General features: G+C 39.8%; 1 non-coding gene across 1 annotated transcript; it reads right to left on the bottom strand.

Annotated features, from left to right (window-relative positions):
* Positions 1 to 1,675: 1,675 nt before the first annotated feature.
* Positions 1,676 to 1,781, bottom strand: LOC122030647. The gene has a single exon (XR_006125517.1). It is a non-coding gene; the product is annotated as a small nucleolar RNA R71 (small nucleolar RNA).
* Positions 1,782 to 7,662: the final 5,881 nt, after the last annotated feature.

Below are 7,662 nucleotides of genomic sequence, written 5' to 3'. Positions count from 1 at the left end.
CTAGAGCTTCATCTACCACTGTCCCTCGACGTTTCGTCCATCTCCAGAGCAAGGGGGCATCTCCAAGACATCGGAAACCTTGGCAAGCATCGCTTCTTCCCGTTCTTCTCACACCTAGGGTTGTAAGTATGTTCTTCTTTATGTTTTGGGGTTGTTCTTCCCCTACAATGGAGTAGACGTCCTCTTCTAGGATTAGGGAGTATTTGTAATGCGATGGAGATGTAGAACTATGTAGATTCACTTTGTTTCTATTTGATGACTTGTCAGTGTCTTGTTCATGCTTATGTAACATGTTTATATTTCTATTCTTTGATTGATTGATGTGGAGGATTGTTGATCCCGCAAAAGGGGATACCTTAGAGCGTATTGACCAAGGTACTCTAGTGACAGGGGTAACCCTTTTCGGACGTCTAAGACGTTCCCTCAAAAGGAGAGACAATCCCTTAGGAACTGCTGCTCTCGTAAAGAGAGTACTCTAGATCATATACCCGAGGGGCCTTAGTGACAAGGATAACCCGTTTACGGACGTCTAGGACATTCTCTTAAAAGGAGAGGTAATTCCTCCATAAGGAAGTAGGTAACCATACCGAACCTCTACCCTTATCCTTATTGTTCTTTACTAGATATGTATCCCAGTGATCTACCGAGGCGCCCTTATGATAGGGGGGTTAATCGTTACAGGATTTCACAGGGAACGTCTCTACGTGATACTTAGGGATACTAGCCAATCTAACTTCCTACAAGAACATTGACATAGAGGAGGGAAACTAAGCAATCTATGTAGTATATCCTAGTATTACAATGAAACCGAAATCCTAGAATCCATCTCCCGAAGCTCATTCCCTCCAAGATCAATTCTTTCTCTTCTCACTTTCCTCTTCTCTCTCTCTCTCTCTCTTACTCTCCTTCCTCACCAATCTTAGGCTTGTCTAGATAACTTACTTTGCGATATCTCTACTGCTTAATCAACAATCCCTGTGGATTCGATATTTTTATTACTGACGACGAAACCATACACTTGCGGTTGTGTAACAAGTTTTTGGCGTCGTTGCTGGGACTGTTCGCATTAACATTAGTAGACTAGCAAATCACTTAACCTAGACTTGTGATCAGTTTTTGTTTTTCCATTTTAAATTGTAATTTGTTTTCCATATACATAAAAATCAAAAAAAAAATCTGTATTTTTTTCTCTCTAGCAATTTAAATTCTACATTTTGTTTCTTGTTTTTCATATAGCATTTCATTTCTTATCTTTAATTCTTCATTTTTATTTTTACTCATTTTATTTCGATGAGCACTAACATGTCAAGCAGGGCCTTAAGAGATTTCTCGGCACCTATTTCTGCAAGATTTATGTCCCCCATTGTGTAGCCTCATATTGAAGCAGCAAATTTTCAGGTAGACCCAGAGTTAATTTCCATGATACAAGGTCACAAATTTGGAGGAGAAGTATCAGAAAGTCCTTATCTGCATCTTGATACATTTCTAGAGCTTTGTGATATGGTGAATTGTGAAGGAGTATCAGCAGATGCAGTCCGGTTGATGACGTTTCCTTTTAGTATCAAGGACAAAGCAAGGACTTGGTTATATTCTCTTCGTCCTCAAAGCATCACAAGTTGAGAACAATTGGAGCAGCAATTTCTGAATCATTTTTTCCCTCCAAGCAGAACAATCTACATGAGGAGTTGCATCGCAAATTTTGTTCAAGCAAATGGAGAATCTTTATTTGAAGAATGGGACAGATTCAAGAGTCTACAAAGGCAGTGCCCTCACCATGGCTTGGAAAAATGGCTTACCCTGCACATATTTTATAGGGGAATTTCGTTCTTAGATAAATATTATTTGGATTCATCAACTGGAGGTTCTTTTATGAATAAAAGTGTGGACGAAGCATATACGTTGATTGATCAAGTGACATTGAATCTCCAAGAATGGTCAGATAAAAGTTGGATGGAATCTCCGTCAAATATTCAAGAAGTGCAAGCCATAAATACTAGAGAGCCTATCAAACGAAATACAGTTCAACCATCCAAGAATGTCGAAATTCGGAAGTCACAGAATGAGGAGTTCAAACATTTGGGGGCAAAGATTGAGAGCATAGTTTCAAAATGGTTCAAAGAAGATCCCCCTCCTACACAAATAAGATCTAGTGAAAAGTGTAATGATAGTAAGTTGAGGAGCAACAAGAATCATGAAGAACTTCTGAAAAATAACTTGTATAGAATTGAGGAGAAGAACAATAGAAGACCACATGAACTCAGTTCCATTATTCCAGGAGGTTCCCAAATGCCACAAGTACCTTTCCCTCAACGATTGATCAGACCATCACTAGACAAGCAATTTGAACCTCAACCATATGCTCAACCTTTCCCAGGACCTTCACTAAAGGTTCCTTTTCCACAAAGGCTAGTGAGGGTCAATGAAAATGAAGACTTTGGCAAATTCTGTGACACTAATATGGTTGAGTGTAGATTTATGGATACATATGAAGATGAGGACTCTTCATATGAGGATTGTAATAATAATGTAGTGGATAACAAGTTTTCAGATCTTCCTCCGGATTTTACAGGATGTTATAGTGACATTAAATTTTCAGATGATGAATGTATTGAGGTAGATCAACGTAAAAATGCAAATGAAGTCAATGATCCTCCTATAGTTGATTCTCCTGTTGAAGATATAGGCGTTGGTTTATTTTTTGATGCTTGTGTTGATAATGATGATTTGGAAGGAAGTGAAGGGAGTTGTGGTGTGGAAACAACATCTCAAGAATCACCTCCTTCATCCACACAACCTTTAGAGATTATGAGAGTTGCAAGAATTGAACATGTTGTGGATCCATGTGTAGGGACTTGTGCAGAGTTAGTAGAGTCTCAAAAATCACCACTTTTGGAAGTACCAACGCCAGAGCTTGAGCCAGAGCTAGAACCATCATTTGATTCAGAGGAAGTCACATCCACTTGTTTAGAAATTTCAGGTACCTCTCAGCAAAGTAAGGTTAGTATTCTTGTGATCTTTTGGAAAATTTTATAGAGGTACCTGCCATTGGCTTTGTTGGATGTGATTCAGTTTTTATTTCTTATTCTGTTTACCTTAATATGGTTATGACTCTATCTTATCTAATACGTTTGCGAGAGATTTGTATTTTCTTTGCATGTGCAGATTTTCATGGGGCCTATAATTGGAAGCTCGATCTGAACCATCTTCGACCTCCTGGAAGAATTTCCAAGAAGACAAAGATGGAGAGAGTTATTCTTCACCTTTTGATGAAAGCTCCCTCCATAATAAGAGCCCTTGGTAAGAGGGTTCTAAAATATCTTACCCCTCCAAGAGCGAGATTTAGATGAATCTAATGAGGTGGTCGAGCTAATGACCTTAAACAAGCGCTTCTTGGGAGGCAACCCAAGTTCAATCTTGCTTTCATTTTAGTTTTAGTTTGTTTTTACTTCATTGATAATAAATCATATCCTCTACTTAATTCTTCTTGTCTATCTTACTTTCGTAGATTTCAAGGTTGTGGAGGAATGTGAGCATCGGATAGAGGAGTATCTTGAAGCACATGAACGTCAACCATTTGAAGCTCATTACTTGGTAACTTCTCTAAACTTCATAAATTTCCTTCACATTACATTTCTAATTTTCATCAGGACGATGAAAAATTTAAGTCTGGGGGGATACATTAAAATGCATTTAGTTTAGTTCAGCTTTTGCTTATTTCTTTTTGCATAAAAAAATGTTTACTAGTTACATCCTACATCATATTATGATTGTTTGTTCCTTAATGCAAAATACTAGTTATTCTAGATTTTATATGATTCATGTGCTAGTATGTTTAGTGATCTATCTTTTTCTATCTATGATAGCATGAGGTGAGCAATGTTTTTTACTATAAGAGTTTAAGTATTGGCCTTGTTTTAGGATCTCTATATACTATGCCTATTTTTGATGGTTGATAACTCTAAAATAGTCATGATTCATAGGATTGGACTAGTACTTGTGTTTCTATAGTGACCTCTCAACTACATTTTGGTTACTGGATAAACTCAGATCATATAAGCTCACTTGGAAAAAAATTAATCCCATAAAAAAATGAAAAAAATGAAGGCTTGTTCAAATTTGATACTTTGCAAACATTAAAAAAAAAATAAGGGATAAAAAAAATTGTTGTCGTGAGTGGAAACTAGCAATTCACCCCTTTGAGACCGAGTTAGGCTACTGGGGAAATGAATGCTATGTTTCTCTTGATACTGAGTATTCCTTTGGGACCTTGTGTAGACGATGCATAGCATCTTTTGAGGGGAACGAACCTTGCGTGTGGCAGGTAAGTGCCTATCGTCGAAATCATAAGGAACATAATTTTATAATGACTTGACTAGACTTAGGAATTGAAACTTGATAAATCTAGGCCACTTTTGCACTGAGCACGGAGGACTACGACTTAGGTCATACTTAAACTACTTTTGTATCTTGCTCACCAATGAAATCATTTGATAGAATTAGATTGACTTTCTATAGATTATAATGCACTATCTAACCACATGAATCTAGATTGCGGGTTTTGCTTAAGGACAATCAAAGGTTTAAGTCTGGGGTTGTGATGTGCGTAAATATTGTGATCATTTACGTATGTTTTAGAGCACATTCACGTACTTTATTCATATATACTCGTTGCATGATTGCCTCTTTCGTCTTGTATTCACTAATATATATTCTTTTATTCGGATATCTGCTCTTTGTTTGGTTTTGTGTTGACAGGGATGACTTTCGGAGCACCAACGACAATTATCTACGCACCGAAACAAGCCAAAGAATACGGTCGTGCAACACACGGCCGTGTGACCAGACAGAAGGGAGCAGTGCACGGTCGTGCACCCTTGCACGACTGTGCGGCCATGGCAGAGGCGGAGCAGTGCACGGTCGTATACCCTTGCACGGTCGTGCGGCCATGGCAGAGGCAAAGCATCACACGACCGTGCATCATTGCACGGCCGTGCCACCCCAAGCCGAGACAAAGGAATTCCCGACCGTGCATCCTTGCACGGTCGTGCCTCAGGGAGCAGAAGCCAGAGACCACACGGCCATGCCAATCGGCACGGCCGTGTAGCTTCGCCAGAGGAGAGGATGGGCGTGGCCATGCCAACCTTGCATGACCGTGCCACGGGCCGTGCGGCGCCCATACCCTAGCTTATAAAAGGGTGAAGAAACCTATTCTTGGGGTCATCTTTGGTTCGGGGGCTTCGCTCCTCTCCTTGGGAAAGGGTTTTCTCCTTCGGGGGAAACCCTAGAGCTTCATCCACCGCCGTCCCTCGACATTCCGTCCATCTCCAGAGCAAGGGGGTATCTCCAAGACATTGGAAACCTCGGCAAGCATCGCTTCTTCCCTTTCTTCTCACACCTAAGGTTGTAAGTATGTTCTTCTTTATGTTTTGGGGTTGTTCTTCCCCCACAATGGAGTAGACGCCCTCTTCTAGGATTAGGGAGTATTTGTAATGCGATGGAGATGTAGAACTATGTAGATTCACTTTGTTTCTATTCGATGACTTGTTAGTGTCTTGTTCATGCTTATGTGACATGTTTATATTTCTATTCTTTGATTGATTGACGTGGAGGATTGTTGATCCCGCAAAAGGGAATTCCTTAGAGCGTATTGACCAAGGTACCCTAGTGACAGGGGTAACCCTTTCCGGACGTCTAAGACGTTGCCACAAAAGGATAGACAATCCCTTAGGAACCGCTACTGTCATAAAGAGAGTACTCTAGATCGTATACTCGAGGGACCCTAGTGACAAGGGTAACCCGTTCACGGACGTCTAGGACATTCTCTTGAAAGGAGAGGCAATTCCTCCATAAGGAAGTAGGTAACCATATCGAACCTCTACCCTTATTCTTATTGTTCTTTACTAGATATGTATCCCAGTGATCTACCGAGGTGCCCTCGTGATAGGGGGTTAACCGTTACAGGATTTCACAGGGAACGTTTCTACGTGATACTTAGGGATACTGGCCAATCTAACTTCCTACAAGAACATTGACATAGAGGAGGGAAACTAAGCAATCTATGTAGTATCTCCTAGTATTACAATGAAACCGAAATCCTAGAATCCATCTCCCGAAGCTCATTCCCTCCAAGATCGATTCTTTCTCTTCTCACTTTCCTCTTCTCTCTCTCTCTTACTCTCCTTCCTCACCAATCTTAGGCTTGTCTAGATAACTTACTTTGTGATATCTCTAGTGCTTAATCAACAGTCCCCATGGATTTGATATTTTTATTACTGACGACAAAACCGTACACTTGCGGTTGCGTAACAGGTCCCAATTACATTGATTAGAAATGAAACCTGGACATTGTCCTAACTGCTGAAGGCTATAAGTTTGTACTTCTAGAGGTCTGCCCTAATGTACGTAATAGTGATTTTAGTGAAGAGAAGATTGAGCATCATAGAAAATAGGTCAAGGCAGATGAGATGGCGCGGTGTTACATTTTGGTTTCTATGTCAAATGTGCTGCAACATCAGCATCAGGCCATGCCTACTGCCTATGACATGATGTACAATCTCAAGGAACTCTTCGGACACCAGAATTGGGCTGCTAGGCAACAGACTATGAGAAACTTAATGACAACCACCATGACTGAGGGGACACCCATAAGGGATCATATCCTCAAAATGATGACTTACTTGAACGAGATACAAATCCTTGGAGCTAAAATCGATGGGGAAACCCAAGTTGATATTATTCTCCAAATGCTACCTAAAAGTTTTGAGCAGTTCCGCCTGAGCTATAACATGAACAAAATGGTTTATTCATTGGCAAAACTTCTGACAGAACTTCAAGCAGCAGAAGGGCTATTTCATCAAAGTTCTCAAATTCATTTTGCTGAAAACGCTTCTACTTTTAAGTCAAAAGGCAAGAAGAAGAAGAAGAAACAAGTTAGTTCAGCAAAGAAAGTGAATTGATCTCTAGGCACTGGGCTGAAAGCAGGAGTGAAGAAGCCAAAGGGTAAGTGCTTCACATGCAAGTAGTTTGGACATTGGAAGGTGGGTTGTCCGTGTAGGAAGGAAAACAATAAAGGTATATCTTATTCTCTAGTAGTTGAAATATGTTTAGCGGTGTTATCTACCGGTACCTGGTGTGTAGATATGAGAGCCACTGATCATGTCTGCAATTCATTGCAGGGGTTCCAGGAAACCTGCGACTATATGAAGGAGAGATAACCATCTACATAGGTAATGCTACGAAAGTGGCGGCTATTGCAGTGGGAGATGTTTACTTATCTTTTGATAGGAATAAAACTTTGATTTTGAGAAATCGTCTTAATGTACCAAGTTTTAGAAAGAATTTAATTTCAGTTTCTAAACTGTTTATGGATGGATATTCTGTTTCTTTTGATGACAAAGTGGTTGTCAAGAAAAATAGGGTAGTTATATGTTCTGGTACGATGGTTGATAATTTGTATACTCTAAATCTAATAACTCCCACTGTAAAATACCGGAAATAGGCGAATATTAATAAGGGAATTTTCCGGAATTTTTAGAAATTTTTCGGGAATTTTTCGGAGCTCGTATGGACAAGTTAACAGGGATAAAAACGGGGCCGGGAAAGCCTGTTTAGGCTACCCCATTTAAGTGAGGAAAAGTTTGCTTTTCTTTTATTTCTTTTCTT

Source organism: Zingiber officinale, chromosome 10B (assembly GCF_018446385.1).
Source record: "Zingiber officinale cultivar Zhangliang chromosome 10B, Zo_v1.1, whole genome shotgun sequence".
In the NCBI taxonomy this organism is placed as follows: Eukaryota; Viridiplantae; Streptophyta; class Magnoliopsida; order Zingiberales; family Zingiberaceae; genus Zingiber; species Zingiber officinale.
This window is presented reverse-complemented; position numbering and strand designations above follow the sequence as displayed.